The 17,209-nt window shown below is 45.6% G+C and overlaps 1 long non-coding RNA gene across 2 annotated transcripts in view; it reads right to left on the minus strand.

The window, feature by feature from the left end:
• Nucleotides 1-17,209, minus strand: part of LOC123574087 (uncharacterized) — a 74,509-nt gene that overhangs the window by 51,347 nt on the left and 5,953 nt on the right. The window contains exon 2 of one of the 2 annotated variants that reach the window (XR_012414367.1): nucleotides 13,145-16,952. The exons of the other annotated variant lie outside the window; for it this stretch is intronic. This is a non-coding gene — a long non-coding RNA (uncharacterized lncRNA). The remainder of the gene's footprint in view (nucleotides 1-13,144; nucleotides 16,953-17,209) is intronic. 2 annotated transcript variants of the gene reach the window in all.

Here is a 17,209-nt window from a genome sequence, read left to right on the forward strand (position 1 = left end):
CTGTGTGGAGCCAGCATCAGGACCACCTGGGGGCTTGTGAAATGCAGATTTCTGGGCACCATCTCTGAGGTTCTGGGTCAGCAGGTCTAGGGTGGGGCCAAGAATTTGCTTTTCTAACAGGTTCTTAGGTGCTGCTGCTGCAGTTTGTCTGGGGGTCTTATTTTGAGATTTCCCTGCTGTAGGCCGTGCAAAGCCACCAAAGGGCTGTGACCAGGAGAGCCAGAGTCCCATTTCCCCTCCAGAAGGCCATGTGCAGGCTGGGAGGGAGGGAGGGGACTCCAGCAGGGGCGAGGCCTCTGCAGCCGAGGGAGGGGAGTAGAGGGTGGAGGGGTTGGTGGGGGGAAGAGCAGCTCCGGGGCGGCCCAGCCATGTCCTCTCAGGCCCTCTCCCTGGCCCCACAGCTGCGGCCCTCACTTCAAGCCCATTAGCACATCTCCTCCAGAAGATACAGGCCTCCTGGCTCCTCACTCATTTGAAATTTTAATTATCTGCCAGAGCACGATTCCCACAGCCACCCCCACTAGGGGTGGGTGTGAAAGAAGCCAAATAGCTCCAAAATGCATGACTTCAGCAAAAACGGAATAACAGTCTCCTCTCAGAGGCTCCAGCAGTGCCTGGGAGCACGGTGATGAATATGGAGGTGATCCCTCACCCCTGCCCTGCGGGCGGTGGAGGGGAATCGCCTTCTCAGTGTCTTGGACAAGACCTGGGACTCAGTTTCCTCAACTGTCAAATCGGTGAAGTACTCAGCAGTGCCTGCTCCTCCCTGGGCCTAGGACACTGGGGATCCCCACATGAGCCTTTCTTTCTGGGATGGAAGGGACGGGACATATCCACCCTGTCGACATGTGATATGCAGACCGCCAGTCTTCATTTTAATAGTCAGGTGCTTATTTGAAAGTAAATGGGAAAAACATACAAACAGCAGCTACAATCTGTGCTGTTAAGGAGAATTATTTCTTAGAGCAAAGCTAAACTTAAATTTTTAAAAAGTGAGCTGATCTCAAGAAAATATTAAACAATGTGTATCCAGCAATTGCGTAATGCTTACCACGGGCTGGGCATTCTTCACAGATTAATTCATTAAAGCCAGAGAGCAACCCAGTAAGGCAGGTGCCATTATTATACCCATTTCCCAGATGGAGAAGCAGAGGTACAGCATGGTTGAGTCATTTTCTATGGCCACACAGGAGGCAGCTGAGGGAGGATTTGAACCCAGGCACCTTCCATCTAGAATCTGTGCTCTGAACAGCCTTCTCATGACATCGGCAGAACACGGCAGATACTACATGATGGGACTCCACACACTGACATTTGGGAAGCACTGAGCAGGGCATCCTGCCTGCCTTAGCCATTACAAGACCCCAAAATGCACCAGAGTGATGAGGCAGGGGCACGACATAAGGGCTGTCTGGATCCCTCCAACCACAGAACCTCCCCAGAGTTCAGAGGCGGAAGCAGTGGCTGGGCCTGCCTTGTGCAAACGTGAAGTGCTCATGCTGTCTACACTGAATGCCCTGAAAGACTGCTGGTAAGCAGGGAGGAACACGGTGAGCCTGTCACCCTGGAGTGCTGCAGGGGAACAGGAGGGACCGAGGCAGAGGGGCAGTGAAGAGACAACCCTTTAGGATGGACGCTGTGGCTGCAGGACAAGGCTTCAGTCACAGAGCCCCAGTGTCATCGGGAGCTTCTGGAGACAAGGCTCTCAGCCCCTTACACGCAATGCAATCAATATATGTAATCAATTTTTTGTAATCATTTTTTGTAATTAATAGTTTTGTAGTAATATTTGAAAGCAAATCAGAAAAAAATGCATTTCTAGTGTATCCAATCCTTGCTGTTAAAAAATATATATATTTCTGAGGGGGAAGTTTGATTTGTTTCAGTTTTTAAAAAGTATTCCCTTTGGCTGGGCACCTGTAATCTCAGCACTTTGGGAGGCCGAGGCAGGCAGATCACCTGAGGTCAAGAGTTCGAGACCAGCCTGGCCAACATGGTGAAACCATGTCTCTATTAAAAATACAAAACATAGCTGGTCGTGGCGGCAGGCGCCTGTAATTCCAGCTACTCGGGAGGCTGAGGCGGGAGAATCTCTTGAACCCAGGAGGCAGAGGTTGCAGTAAGCTGAGATCACGCCACTGCACCCCACCTGGGTGACAGAGCAAAACTCCATCACAAAAAAAAAAAAGCGTTCCCTTTACTATCCTGAAATTTTAGATAACATAACCTACCTACACCCAAGATGTGAATATATATATAACACACCCAAAAATATACATACACATATAAAAGAAAATATTTAAAAATCCATAATGCAATAATGCATATTTCAATGAGTAAGTGCTCAGACATGACTATATAGAAGACACAGTGAAGTAGTCAGATGCCGGTTCCTATTTATAGTGTATAAATTTGGATTAAAGAGGACAAGGTGCTGAGATGCCTTATAGAAGGTGTAAGAAGTACAGAGACATGAAGGAGCAGAGGCAGGGGAGACCTCAGATTAAAAGCCAGTGTTAGGGTCGGTATAAATAGACTAGGCTGACTGACATGTGATAAGGAAAGGGAGATAACCTTCATTGGAGTTTGGTTAACATGCCAAGACTAATGGAGAAAATCAGGATGCGTGATATTCTCGCAAAGTAGGTGGGCCTTATTTATAAGCGTAGTGTCAAAATAATTCTCCGTGTTGTGACAAAGGACAGGGTAGTGACGAAGTATCCCAGCAAACATAACTTCTGTCTTGAAATTTTAGTATACGCTGAGGCATTCACTCAGTCTCAAGACCTGGGACTCTGTATCCTTAGAGAGGAGTGTTAAATTTTAAGTTTAGCCTGAAGCTGCTTCCTTACATATTTTAAGCTCTGCCTAAAGGTTTCTCTATAAGTAGTGAACTGTAGCCTAACTGGATGTGTGAACAGACATAACCTACTCTTGTAACAAGTAGCCAAGTCTCAGCCAATCCCAGAAGCCAGACTTTACCACTCATAGGCAGCCAACTGTTCAAACCGTGTTCAAATAAGGCAAACGCCCAGCTCTCATCAATCCGGCTGTTTCTGTACCTCACTTCTGTTTTCCGTATGTCATTTTCCTTTTTCTATCTATAAATTTTTTCCTACCACGCAGCAGTGCTGGAGTACCTCTGAACTATTCTGGCTAGGGGGCTGCCCGATTCACCACTTGTTCTTTGCTCAATTAAACACTGTTACATTTAATTTGTCTAAAGTTTTTCTTCTAACAGGAGACAACACGTAAGGTATGGTCTGGAAAAGGAAAAATAATAACACTAAAGACTTAAGAAAATCTTTGTGGTCAACTGAAAACCTTATTAGATTAAAAAGATAAGCCGGCTGCGGTGGCTCATGCCTGTAACCCCAGCACTTTGGGAGGCTGAGGTGGGCGGATCACTTGAGGCCTGGCCAACATGGTGAAACCCCCGTCTCTACTAAAAATACAAAAAGTAGCCAGGCGTGGTAGCAGGAGCCTGTAATCCCAGCTACTTGGGAGGCTGAGGCAGGAGAATCACTTGAACCCAGGAGGCAGAGGTTGCAGTGAGCTGAGATTGTGCCATTGCACTCCAGCCCGTACTACAAGAGTGAAACTCTGTCTAAAAAATAAATAAATAAAAATAAAAAGGAAAAGGAAAAATATCAGGCAATCCCAAAATAAATGATTTTAATGTGCAATTTCTAGAACATAGATTTCTTATCACTATGCTATAAGAAAAATAAAATTATATTGAACAGCAATCATTTTAAATATTTTCGAAACCTTTATTCCATGAAACTTAGTGAGATTTCTGCATTTCATATATTTCCACTAATTTAGTACAATTCAGATCTAAGTCTGTTGTAAGAAGTATCAGGCCGGACGTGGTGGCTCATGCCTGTAATCCCAGCACTTTGGGATGCCAAGGTGGGTGGATCTCCTGAGGTCGGGAGTTCGAGACTTGCTTGACCAACATGGCAAAACCCGTCTCTACTACAAATACAAAAATGAGATGGGGATGGTGGTGTATACCTGTAATTCCAGCTACTCAGGAGACTGAGGCAGGAGAATCACTTGAACCCGGGAGGCAGAGGTTGCAGTGAGCCGAGACTGTGCCATTGCATTCCAGCCTGGGCAACAAGAACGAAACTCCATCTCAAAAAGAGATATCAAATCTCTTTTGCTACCAGTATTCAATGACTCTTTTTGTAGTAACTATACTGTTGGCTGGAAACCCTTTTCAACTAAACATGAGATTGGAAATACATGGTCTACGATGAATTACATGCACATAAAAGAGAAATTGGTCAATCATCTCAAGACAGTGTTTTTCTTCCATTCAAGCGTCTCCTTCTGTAAGAAACTTCTCCTGAGTTACTGAGATTTTACATATCATTTTGTGAAAGCTTTTCCCTATTAAATATTGGAGTATTATTGATCTACGGTTGCACTGTTTAGCCTGGTGGGACATTATAATATCTGGGGGGATTTGGACAATTCTTCCTCATGCCTCACTGTGCAGTACTGTTGTGCCCACAGCAGGACCCAAGCATCCTTGTGCCTTTCCCCTAAATGCTGAAAGCATTCACAATCCTCATGGCAACAAAAAAGCTGCCCCAATTAGCCAGGCGTGGTGGCAGGTGCCTGTAATCCCAGCTACTCAGGAGGCTGAGGCAGGAGAATCGCTTAAACTAAGGAGGCAGAGGTTGCAGTGAGCCAAGACTGGGCCACTGCACTCCAGCCCGGCGACAGAGCAAGACTCCATCTCAAAACAAAAAACAAAAAACAAAAAGCAAACAAAAAAAATACTGTCCCTCATTTCCAAAATTCCCCCAAGGAAATGGTATTGTAATGGGACCAGAACAGGAGGAGTGAGAATCAGTTGTGGGGAAAGCAGTTTTAATCAGAGACCCACCAAATCAAGAAGATGGTGAACTAGCATTCTTAGGTACTTTATTTTATTTTATTTATATTTGAGATGGGGTCTCGCTGTGTCGCCCAGGCTAGAGTGCAGTGGCATTATCTCGGTTCACTGCAACCTCCGCCTCCTGGGTTCAAGCAATTCTCCTGCCTCACCCTCCTGAGTAGCTGGGATTACAGGCACCCGCCACCACGCCCGGCTAATTTTTGTATTTTTAGTGGAGACAGGGTTTCACCATGTTGGCCAGGCTGGTCTCGAACTCCTGACCTCAGGTGACCCGCCGGCTTCAGCCTCCCTAAGTGCTGGAATGACAGGCATGAGCCACCGCGCCCAGTCTGAAGTACTATTTTAAATTTTAAAATTTACCATAGGGTTTTAAAGGGAAACTTGGTATAGGAGACACGTGGGAGTGGTGCAGGGTGCGGGGTCTGTGGTGAGTCTCGTTGGCTCGCCTGTCAGGGTTGGAGCTATCTTGACTTCAGTCAGATGATAGTGAAGTAATTGTTTGCGACTCCCTCCAAGCAGGAGAGTCTATGTGGGGTCTCCGATGGGGTCTCCAAGCCTGGTTTGTTTCAAGATCAGCCTGTGGGATTTCTTAAGTAAGGGCATAATTACATAAGCATGCATTGCCTAGACAGGGAAGAAATGGAGGGTAAGAGGGGAGGGAAGGAAGAAAAACAAAGTGGACAGAGGTCCCCAATTAGAATATCATCCAAATAAGAACCCCAGGTCTACACAGCAAAGGAAAACTCAGGCTGGGCTACCCTGCCCTGCTGTTTTGGCCAGTCCCTACCATGCGCCAGGTTCTCAGGGAAGCCTCCCAGGAGACCAGTAAAGCCAGTTGTATTGTTCTCATTTCACACTTAAAGAAGCCGAACTCCAGAGGGATGAAGTGACATGCCAAGGCACTGACTCCAGTGTCTTCATTTGCAAAGTGGCTTGGAGCAAGCACGCAATACATATTTATTGAATGAATTAATAAAGAAACGGAGGGATTGTCAGAATTGTCTAGCACCCAGTCTAGTGTGTTTCTGGAATGTGCAAAATCAAAACTGTAAAAAGAAAATAAAATTTCAGGACTTCCAAATGTATTGTGGCCAGGGGAAAAGTTAAGCCTTGTAAACTGAGTCACATAACCCCGGCTGTTTTTGGATGTTTTTTGCTTCCTGACCTTTGTGTTGAAATGTTATGTATTAACCAGATCCCCTATTCTTTATTCAAACAGACTAAATGACTTTGGAGACAGAGACCCTGGTGATTGTTACTTTTTCACAAGTGAATGTTAAGCAACCCCCTTAGAGTGTAATCAATCGTCCAAACAATCTTGTATCTGTATGTTAGCTTTTGTATGGAAAACCTTACAATACTGTTTAGCACCTCCATTTTCGCCTACATAATATAGACCATTCTCACCTTCCACCCCACCCACCCCCGCCCCCCGCACTGCTCTTGAATAAACTCTTTCAACTAGATCTTGAGCTTTTTGATTTTTTTTTTTTAGGTTGACAAAATAAATGTGTAGAATCCGACAAATCATAGAATAAGAATTCCTGGCAGGGCACAGGGGCTCAAGGGCTCATGCCTGTAATCCCAGCACTTTGGGAGGCCAGGACAGGTGGATTACTTGAGGTTGAGAGTTCGAGACCAGCCTGGTCAACATGGTGAAACCCCATCTCTACTAAAAATAAAGAAATTAACCAGGCATGGTGGTGCACATCTGTAATCCCAGCTACTCAGGAGGCTGAGGCAGAAGAATCACTTGAACCCGGGAGGTGGAGGTTGTAATGAGCTGAGATCATGCCACTGCACTCCAGTCTGGGTGACAGAGTAAGACTCTGTCTCAAGAAAAAAAAAAAAAAGAATTCCTACTTCCCACAAGGGCTACAGGAATTAAACAAGACCCATGTTTTTAAAGTACCTGGTACGTAATAACTCCTTTTCCTCCCTACATTCTTTACCCCACCCTCACTCTCCAAGGTCAAGGTCAATATTCACCTTAATAAACAACAAACCAGTATTCTATAATAGCATTTTACAGATTGCAAAAGCATTTTTCTCTATATTATCTCACTTGGTCTTCATTTATTCAAAGAGTTGGTTCCAAGCATCCACTAGGCACCAGAGACACCAGCCGGGGAGAAAGACAGATCTTGTTCTTAGCCCCTCTTGGATCCCCACGCTTCCTCCTTCCACCCTTCAAGATGGAATTCTGCTTCATTAGCATTGGAAGCAAGTCTTTGGCTAAACCCTGCCCTGTACAATCTGGCTTTGTGTTAAAGATTACACTCTAACCAGATCTGCAGCCTCTGGTGAACCTCTTTCTCTTCCAAGTGAGGATTTGGCTTTTAAAGGAGCTATCTCCCCGCACCCTCACCAACACCTAAAAATACCTTGGAGATATGTCTTGCATGTCAGGAACAGGTTTATTCTGGGAACACCAGCTCCCCACTCTGGCTGGCTCAATACGGGGTCCTATGTACTAAGAGAGAATCCAGCACTCACGATAGGATCTTAGTAAATACTCATTATTGGAACAAAGGAGGGAAAGAAGGCAGAAAGAACTTTTCTGATTGGGTCATCCTTTCTCCTTATGTTTGTAGTGAGCTGTGAAATACACGAATTTCACATGTATGACTTTGCTGCCCTCCAAGAGCCACCAGAGCTAAACTTTTAATTATAGCCATTGTGTTTTAGATTAAGGAGCTTTAAAACATTCTTTGCAGGGAGTGCAATGAATCAACCCTTAAGAAATGCAAATTTTTTCAGCCTTTTGAGGAATTAACTCTTAGAAGCAATTTACTTAAAGGGAGAGAAACCCTAATAAATTAATGAATCTAGACCAGATCATCAATGTCTGTTCCCATCAGTAAAAGATATAGTCTTGCAAAAGAAAGAGGAAGAAAAAAATCAATCCCCATCCTGATTAACGCAACTGGATCCAGCTAGCAATACACAGAAAATGCATGGGACAGAGGAACATGGTAACCAACACCAGGGAGATGCAGACAGCAAAATTCAGCTAAAATTCAGGGGAAATTCTAAAAGACAGATGTACACATTATTATTTTCTTAATTGCTTTTAAAACTTGAGAGAGAGAGAGAGAGAGAGAGGAAACCTTAAAAGAGGTCTAAGAGAACACATTAACCAATTGTTATGTGTGGATCTCATATGGATCTCACTAGAGCATACATTTTTCAAGGTGGTGGTGGACCATTGTCACCGGTGGAGCAAAAACTGCTTCTTGGATGATGGAAAAATCTTAGCTATTATAATGGTTTGTGGCTCTCCAAAGGGCTGCAGAATCCAAAGAAATATAGAGTATATCTGTGCTATTAAAATTTCATTAGGAGAGGGAAGGCTATGATGACTGGGAAAATATGTCTATGAAAGCTCCTTAGGGGGACCATGATGAAAAAGGGTTTGAAAACACTGAATTAGAACATATGAGTTGATATATAAGATATATATCATATATATATAAGACAGGGAAAGTATCAAATACTTACTGGATATTTGATGAAATACTGCTATTATTTTAGGTATGATAATGGTATTATGGTTACATTATAAAGAGTGCTAATATTTCAAAGATAACTACTGAGACATTTACAGATGAAATAGAGAGTAGAGGAGAGTCAAAACAGGGGAAGAGGAAAAGCAGAGCTAGAGAGCCAAAGATGAAAGAAAAGAAAGATTAATTGATGTTTCTCAGAGCAACAGACTTTCTTCTCATTGTATTTCAGGACCCATCTTTTCTTAGACTGTGGTTGCTAACCAGTGGCCCATGGATCACATTCAGCCCACACATTTGTTTTGTTTGACCCTCACAGTGTTTTAGAAGTATTTGAACCAACATTTTAAAATGAAAGATTTCACTGAAAACTCTCCATCTCTAGTTTCACTTGAGAAATCATACCCTCCAGATCTTGTACCTGAGCCCATAAACAGAACCTCTGTTCTTCTGCTCATCCCAGCTGCCAGGGATCACACTGGAAATGCCCACACTCACACCCTGTTCTGCCTCTGAAATGGGCCAGCAGCCTGATATGTTCATTTCACCTGCTGCCCAGAAAAGGCAGTGCACTGGAGAAAAGAAGGTTTTTGCAACAAAAAAGAGTTTAATAAATGCAGAGTCAGCTAAGTGGAAGGACAGTTTTATTATTACTCAAATCTGCCTCCCTGAAATTGCAAAGGCCAGGATTTTTTAAGGGTAGTTTGGTGGGCAGGGGACTAGGGAATGGGGTCACTGATTGGTTGGGTCGGGGATGAAATTATAGGGAGCTGGAGCTTGTCTTCTTGTGCTGAGTCAGTTCCTTGGTGGGGATCCAAGACCAGATGAGCCAGTTTACCAGTCTAGGTGGTGCCAGCTGGTCCATCAGAATTCAGGGCCTTAACAATACCTTGAACACCAATCTCAGGTCTTATAATAGTGATGCCATCTACAGAAGCAGTTAGGAGGTTCGGAATCTTGTGGCCTCTGGCTGCGTGACTCTCGAGCTGTAACTTCTGATCTTCTGGCTAATGTTAGTCTTACAAAGTAAGTCCAATCCCCAAGGAAGGATTGGTTAGTTTTGGGAAGGGGCTGTTATCATCTTTTTTTCAAAGTTAAACTATAAACTAAATTCCTCCCATAATCAGCTCAGTATACATCTAGGAATGAGCAAGGACAGCGTGGGGGTTAGAAGCAAGATACAGTCAGGTCAAATGTCTGCCACTGTCATAATTTTTGCAAAGGCACTTTCACTTCCAATCTTTTCCTTCCTTGCTAGCCCTTGATGAATGGAAATTACATCATTAACAATGACTGGGCCGGGTATAGGGGCTCACACCTGTAATCCCAACTCTTTGGGAGGCCAAGGCAGGTGGATCACCTGAGGTCAGGAGCTTGAGATCAACCTGGCCAACATGGTGAAACCTTGTCTCTACTAAAAATACAAAAAATTAGCCGGTCACGGTGGCGGGCGCCTGTAATTTCAGCTACTCAGGAGGCTGAGGCAGGAGAATCGCTTGAACCCAGGAGGCGGAGGTTGCAGTGAGCTGAGATCCTGCCATTGCACTCCAGCCTGAGCAACAAGAGCAGAACTCCATCTCAAAAAAACAAAAACCAAAACAAACCAACAAAAAAGCCAGTGGCCACCAGTCCTTGCACACCAACTGTGGGCTGGGCAGAATTTGGCAACATTATCTCATTGAACACTCTCATCAAACCAGGAGATAGTTACTGTTGGCATCTCCCATTTTACAGATGATGACACTGAGGCTCAGAGAAGTGAAGTAACTTACTCAAAGCCACACAGCCATTTGGAATTCAGACCTGGTCTTTCTGATTCCAAAGTCTGTGTTTCCATGTCATATTGGCCACTGCCTCCTTCATGAGACCACAGCACATGGCCTCAGTCCCCTAGACCACTGGACAGTCAGTCCTGATCTGAGCAGGGAGGCAGAGGTTGCTCCAGCTCCCCAGGGAACTGGCTTCAGTCTGGTTGTTCCTTGACAGGGAATATCTACCATATCTGATCCAGATAAGACAATTTTTTAGATCCTCTTCTCTATACAAGGGGAATATTAAATTATAATACTCTGAAATAAAATAATAATGAAATCATGAAACATATTTTTCATGTGTAAATGGAAGTTACACTATCAAACAAAAATATGACATCTAAAAATGTGTACTTTGCTGTTTTAAATTTTAAACACAAATAAGAGCTTTAAGTGATTATGCAGAATGACAGAGTTAAAGAAACTCAAGGTCAGTTTCTTCATCTTTACAATTACTGTGCTATTTATTTCAAATCTATTGTTCAAACACAGGAATATACAGTATCACAGGGGTAGAGACAAACTTCATCCAAAGTGAACTCGAACAACTCTGCATCTTTACAAATTTATACCCAAAAGAAGAATGTACAGCTGAATTTGAGTTTGTCAAGGCTGACTGTGTGACAAGGAACGCTCAGAATTAATTTCCATGTAGAGGTTGGGCGTGGTGGCTCACATCTGTAATCTCAGCATTTTGGGAGGCCAAGGTGGGTGGATCACTTGAGGCCAGGAGTTCTAGACCACCCTGGACAACATAGTGAAAACCCACCTCTACTAAAAACACAAAAACTAGCCATGTGTGGTGGTGTGCACCTGTAATCCCAGCCACTTAGGAGGCTGAGGCAGGAGAATTGCTTGAATCTGGGAGGTGGAGGTTGCAGTGAGCCGAGATCATGCCACTGCACTCCAGCCTGGGAAACAGAGTGAGACTCTGTCTCAAAAAAAAAAAAAAAAAAAGAAGAAGAAGAATTAATTTCCATGAAGAATAATATTTTTAAAGAGTAAGTGATAAAAACGTGCTAATCAGAAGCTGATGTACATTACTCTCATAATACATTAGATCTCATGCCTTACTCACATGCATGAATTCTCAATAACAGCCACAGCAGTTGTTTAGACATAGACCAACAATTTCTTTTCAAGGAGGGGTATTATATCATGAACATTGTTTAGAATTGCAGGCACATGGTTATAATTTTAAAAGCAAGCTAACTTTCAGTTGATTTTATTATTGCCGTTAAATTCTCAGACCATGTACCCCTCGTTGCCTCCCTGGGTGAGCACTCCCACAATCTTGGCACCACTGTGCCAAGTGCTCTGGAAGCTGGGCACTGCTGGACCCCAGGCTCCCTCTCCTGGAGCTGACATCCTTCCTTGAGTCCAGAAGGGCCTCCGGGACCCTGGCCCCAAATGTGAGCTGCCCACTAGAGTGACAGAGTGGGGAGAGAGCCCGAAATCTGTCATCAGAACGGTGGGCTGGAATCCTAGCTCTGACACTTCACTTCACCTCTTTAAGCCTCAGTTTCCTTTTAGCAAAAAGAGGTTAAGCAAGAAAAACAGGGGTGCAGGGAGAGGCAAGCAAGATCACAAACTCTGAGCTGGGGTTCAGAGCATGGACAGGGTTCTCAGGGAATGAGAGCTTCCGAAAAACCTAGCACAGTCTGAAGGTGCATTCATGGAGGTAAAAATAGCTGCCGTTTATGAGCACTCACTATACATCTGCCACTTTGCATATATTATCTCATTTAATGTCACCCTCATCGTAATTCTGTGAGGTGAATGCTGTCATCCCCATTTTAACTGTGAGGAAACTGAGGCTCAGAGAGGTGAGTGGATCTGCCCAAGGTGTCACAGCTGAACCAGAATTCTAGCCCAGGCTCCACACATTCCAGAGCCCTCCAGATCCAAAGAGGAGACTGCTTTACCTGCTCTGTGTGGGGTCAAAGGGAGACAGTTCCATTCTGGGCATCCCCCTGAAGCCAGGGGCACAGGAATCCAGGTCCTGTTGATGGAGCTAGTGCTGCTGACCCTGGTAAGAGGTCACCAGGAAGCTGGCCTGAGTTCTAGCAGGGAAGATGGGTGTGCTTCCTGCTTGGCTGCTCTCACCTTCTTAAAGGTCTCCTTAACAACAGAGTGAAAGACGGATCAAGGTGCTCTTGTGCTTTGGGTCAAGCAGCCGGGCAGCTTCTAGATCAAGGAAGAGGTGGCCTTGGGCCTCCAGTTGGCAAACGCTCAGGGAGACAGTGCAAGCGCTTGGCCCTGGAGGAGACACAGTGACAGGAGGATGGGCCTGTATCCTTATCCTGCATCCTTATTTTAGATTTTGGAAATGAAAATTAAGAGAGGCAAAATGACTTCTCCAAGGTCACGCAGCCTAAAAGTGCCCGCATTGGGCCTTGAACCCTGCTCCGTGAGGCTGCACAGTCTGCGACTTTTCTGCTGAGCGTAGCTGCCCCAAGGGTGGCTTAGAGCACCGGGGTCTGCGGACCTTCCTCGGAAGCCACAGCCTCTGTGATCTCTCACCGCGAGAAGCTACCGCAGGAGTGACGATTCTGCAGCCTCTGCCTACGACTTTTTCTATTCCGGGTGTGGGGTGCGTAATTAGCATACATCTGAATACATTTTCCATTTTTAACAGGAAAGAGAAATACATGGGAAAAGAGATAAAAAGCTCCTGTTAACTAGTGAGGCTGTGTGTCATGCTCCTTTAGATTCTGCCTCACGTTCCTCCTTCCACCTAAAAAGCCTTTCCTCCCTGCTGCCATCAGATAAACTCCGCTCCATCCTCCCAGGCCCTGCCCACAGGTAGCCTGTGTGGAGGCTCCTGGGGCACTCACCGGCTTCTCCCTTCCAGCCTCCCTGGACCGTGTGCATCCCTCTTCCAGACTCAGTCACACTGTATTCTGACTTACCCCGATAGAGAGCTGCCTGGGGTTGTCCTGCCTCTTGTACATTTGCCTCAGGAGACTTGCTTGGCTGAAAGGTTCTAGAAAGTTCTCTCAACACTGCAGTTGCCTTGACACTCTGCCTGGAACAGCCAGCCCAGAGTGGAGGGACTCCACAAGACTCCAGGGCTGATTTCAGACTGCAATGACTCCATTCTGGCTTTGGGGTCTATTCTGAGGGTCCGCCCAACCCCAGGTTGTACTCCCCAACGCTGTGAGGACACTGTTCTGTCTCAGCGCTAGGTTGATGGCTAGCCCAAGCTGCAAAGGATTCTCCATAGAGCACAAAACTACCCCAAAGGTAAGTCAGATGGCAGCCACCTGGAGGCCCTGAGTCCCCTCCAGCCTATTGGGCTAAGCGTATTCCTTGAAACTAACTCACACCCCCATTCTAGACATCTCCCTCTCCCTCAGTCAGCCTTGGCGCTCATCTCCTTTTCTGAGTTCTCACTCTCCATGCTACCTTTGCTTCCCACTCTCTCCCATGCTGAACGCTGGACTGATCATCTCACTCCCCCATTGCCAGGAACACAAGCTTCTGTACATAAAAGATTTTTACTCAAGTTTTAGGGCTGTGGAGAGTAGTGATTGCACATCACACAGCAGAGGCAACAGCTTCAACTTGAATATTATTCCAAAATTATTATCCTAAGATCTATCTGCCACTTGCCCACCATGGGGAATCTGGCTACATTCGTGCTTCGGTGCTAGCTTGTTGCCATATCCCCTATTTCTTTCTGAAAAGAACTCAAGCCCAGCTGAACCACAGCTGACCTGAAGACCAACGTATGAGAAATAACTGCTTGTGGTAAGCCACTGAGATTTGGTGGAGCAGGGGTAGGGTGGGATTTTACTCAGCACAAGCTGACTAATACAATCATCGAATCCAACTCCCACGCAATGCATAAAGCCACCCCTCATCATCTCTGACAAGCTGAAATCAAACCTCAGCTTGCACACCTCCAGTGATGGGGAGCTCACTACTTCACAAGGCTGACCAATCTCATCTCTGGACAGTTAGATCCTAACCTATCTCCCATCCAAGTTTGACCATTGGTCACAGCTCCCTCTGTCGCTCCTCCTTGGCCTCACAAAGTCCCCCACTCCCCAGCACCATCTGGCCAAGACCAAGCAGTGACAGTGTTATGCCCCCAGTCCCTCCTCCTCAGACCCCCAACTGCTCCTATACAGCATGGCTCCCTGTGCCGTCTCCTCTCTACTTCGTCTCCTCCACAAGGGCAGAGTCTGGAACTAACCATCATGGCCAATGAGTGTGGCCAGTGGCCAGACCCTTGTGTCTACTGATCTAGACAATATGCCTCCATGGGAAATACCTAAATTCCAGAAACAGACTCTGGAACCCACAGACTTGGGGGTGGATCCTGGCCCTGCCATCTCCTGCTGTGCCCCTTGGACAGGCAACTTCATTTCTTGAAACCTAACTGATCTCATCTGTAAAATGAGAACAACCGTTGCCTCCACATCGTGCATCATACACTAAGTCCAGTGCCTGTAACCGCCCAGTGGGTTCTCTTTCCCACACCCCAGACAGAGCTGATTTATCAAGGCAGGGGAATTGCAATGGAGAGAGTTTAATTCACACAGAGCGGGCTGAACGGGAGACCAGAGTTTTCTTATTTCTCAAATCGGTCTCCCTGGAATTCACGGGCTAGGGTTTTTCACAGGTAGTCTGGGGAAAGGGATGGGGTGGCTGTTGACTGGTTGGGGGGTATAATCCAAACGGTGTAGGAAATGATCCTCCTGCCCTGAATCGCTTCTGGGAGGGGCCACAGGAGAGTGGGTAGGTCCAGATGGAGCCACCATCGGAGGGTGGATCCTGGTGGAACCCTAGGTGTCAGACATGCAAAAAATCTGAAAAGATATTTCCAAAAGGCCAAACTTAGGTTCTACCATAGTGATGCTATTTGCAGGTGTGACTGGGGAGTTGCGTATCTTATGACCTGTGGAATAATGGCTGGCGGTTGTTTATGTCTATACCTTAGCAGAATTCAGGCTCCTGTTCTGTAGTCTGGCAGCCTCTCGTTAGCTTTAGGAAGGTGGTTGAGTTTTGGGGAAGGGCTGTCATCAATGTTTTTTTTCTTTTTTTGAGACGGAGTTTCGCTCTTGTTGCCCAGGCTGGAGTACAATGGCACGATCTCGGCTCACTGCAACCTCCGTCTCCCGGGTTCAAGTGATTCTCCTGCCTCTGCCTCCCAAGTAACTTGGATTATAGGTGTGCACTGCCACGCCTGGCTAATTTTGAATTTTTAGTAAAGACAGGGTTTCCCTATGTTGGTCAGGCTGGTCTCAAACTCCTGACCTCAAGTGATCCACCTGCCTCGGCCTCTCAAAGTGTTGGGATTATAGGCATGAGTCACCGTACCCGGCCTGGCTGTTATCATTTAAACTGTAAACTAAATGTCTTCCAAAGCTAGCCCAGGAATAATCAAAGGCAGCTCGAAGCCTAAAGGCACAAGGCAGGCTGGCTAAATCAGCTCTCCCCCACTGCCACAATTTTCTCATTGATGTCATTTTGCAAAAGTGGTTTCGTGCCTGCCACATTAAAAAGCACCTGCCACCTCAGCAGAGCAATGACAAGAGTAATTGTTTACTACTGACCCCCATGAAACTTACTGTCACCTATAGTTCTTGAATAATGTATTCTTTTTAAAACATTTTATAATAAAAAAAGATATTAAAATACTCAAACAATACAGAAAGAACAAAGAAGAAAGCACATCCGATCGCTCATGGAGAATACTGTTAAAATATTTGCTAATACCCCTTTGATTTTAGAAGGACAATGCCAAACTTCTGCCTCCTCACTTATCCTTGAGGGAGGCAGCCCAGGGGAGAGGAATAAAGCAGCCCTTGAGGCCACGCAGACTAGTCTTGGTTCCCAGCTTTGTCACTTGCTGGTTGTGACCCTGGATCAGCAACTTCGCCTCTAGGAGCACTGATGTATCTTTGGTAGATGAAGAGATTTTTCTTAACAGATTTATTGAGATATAATTCAAATACCGTCTGCATTAGTCCACGTTCACGCTGCTGATAAAGACATACCTGAGACTGGGTAACGTATAAAGAAAAAGAGGTTTAGTGGACTCACAGTTTCTCGTAGCTGGGGAGACCTCACAATCATGGTGGAAGGTGAAAGGCAGGTCTTACATGGCGGCAGACAAGAGAGAATGAGTCAAGTGGAAAGGGTTTCCCCTTATAAAATCATGAGATCTCATGAGACTTATTCACTACCATGATAACAGTATGGGGGAATCCCCCACCATGATTCAATTATCTCCCACCAGGTCCCTCCCACAACACATGGAAATTATGGGAGCTACAATTCAAGAAGAGATTTGGGCAGGGACACAGCCAAACCACATCACCATCCAATTCGCCCTTTTAAAGTGTACGGTTTAATCTTTTTCAGTGCATTCACAGAGCTGTGTATCCATGATCACAATCCGTTTTAGAATATTTTCATCACCCCAAAAAGAACCGTGTACCCATTAGCTGTCACCCCTGACCCAGGTAGCCAACAATCTACTTTGTCTCTCTAGATTTGCCTGTTGTGGACGTTCATCTCATATGTGGGCTTTTGTGACTGGCTCCTTTTCTCAGCACAGTGTTTTCAAAGTTCACCCATGTTGACTGATTGGATGTTTTTAAACTTATTAACCTGGATTGTTTTTACATCCTGGCTCCTCCCACAGACAATGCTGGTTTTGCCATTGCTGCTTCTCCAGGTCTCACAAGAGCTTTATATGATCCAGGCCTAGCAAAAAGGGCAAAGAAAAGAGCACATCAGAAAGGAGTTCATCTGTGTTCAGAGAGTGGAGGAGGGAGGAGCGTGTGTTCAGAGAGTGGAGGAGGGAGGAGCGTGTGTTCAGAGAGTGGAGGAGGGAGGAGCGTGTGTACTTGCTGGGGGGAGGGCATTGGGTGAGGCTGGGCGAGGAAGGGGCTGGAGCCCTGGGGGTTGGCTGAGGATGGAGGGAAAATGGGCATGAACAAGTGTCCAGTGGGTTAGGAATC

This window comes from Macaca fascicularis, chromosome 6, assembly GCF_037993035.2.
Source record: "Macaca fascicularis isolate 582-1 chromosome 6, T2T-MFA8v1.1".
NCBI classification, from domain to species: Eukaryota; Metazoa; Chordata; class Mammalia; order Primates; family Cercopithecidae; genus Macaca; species Macaca fascicularis.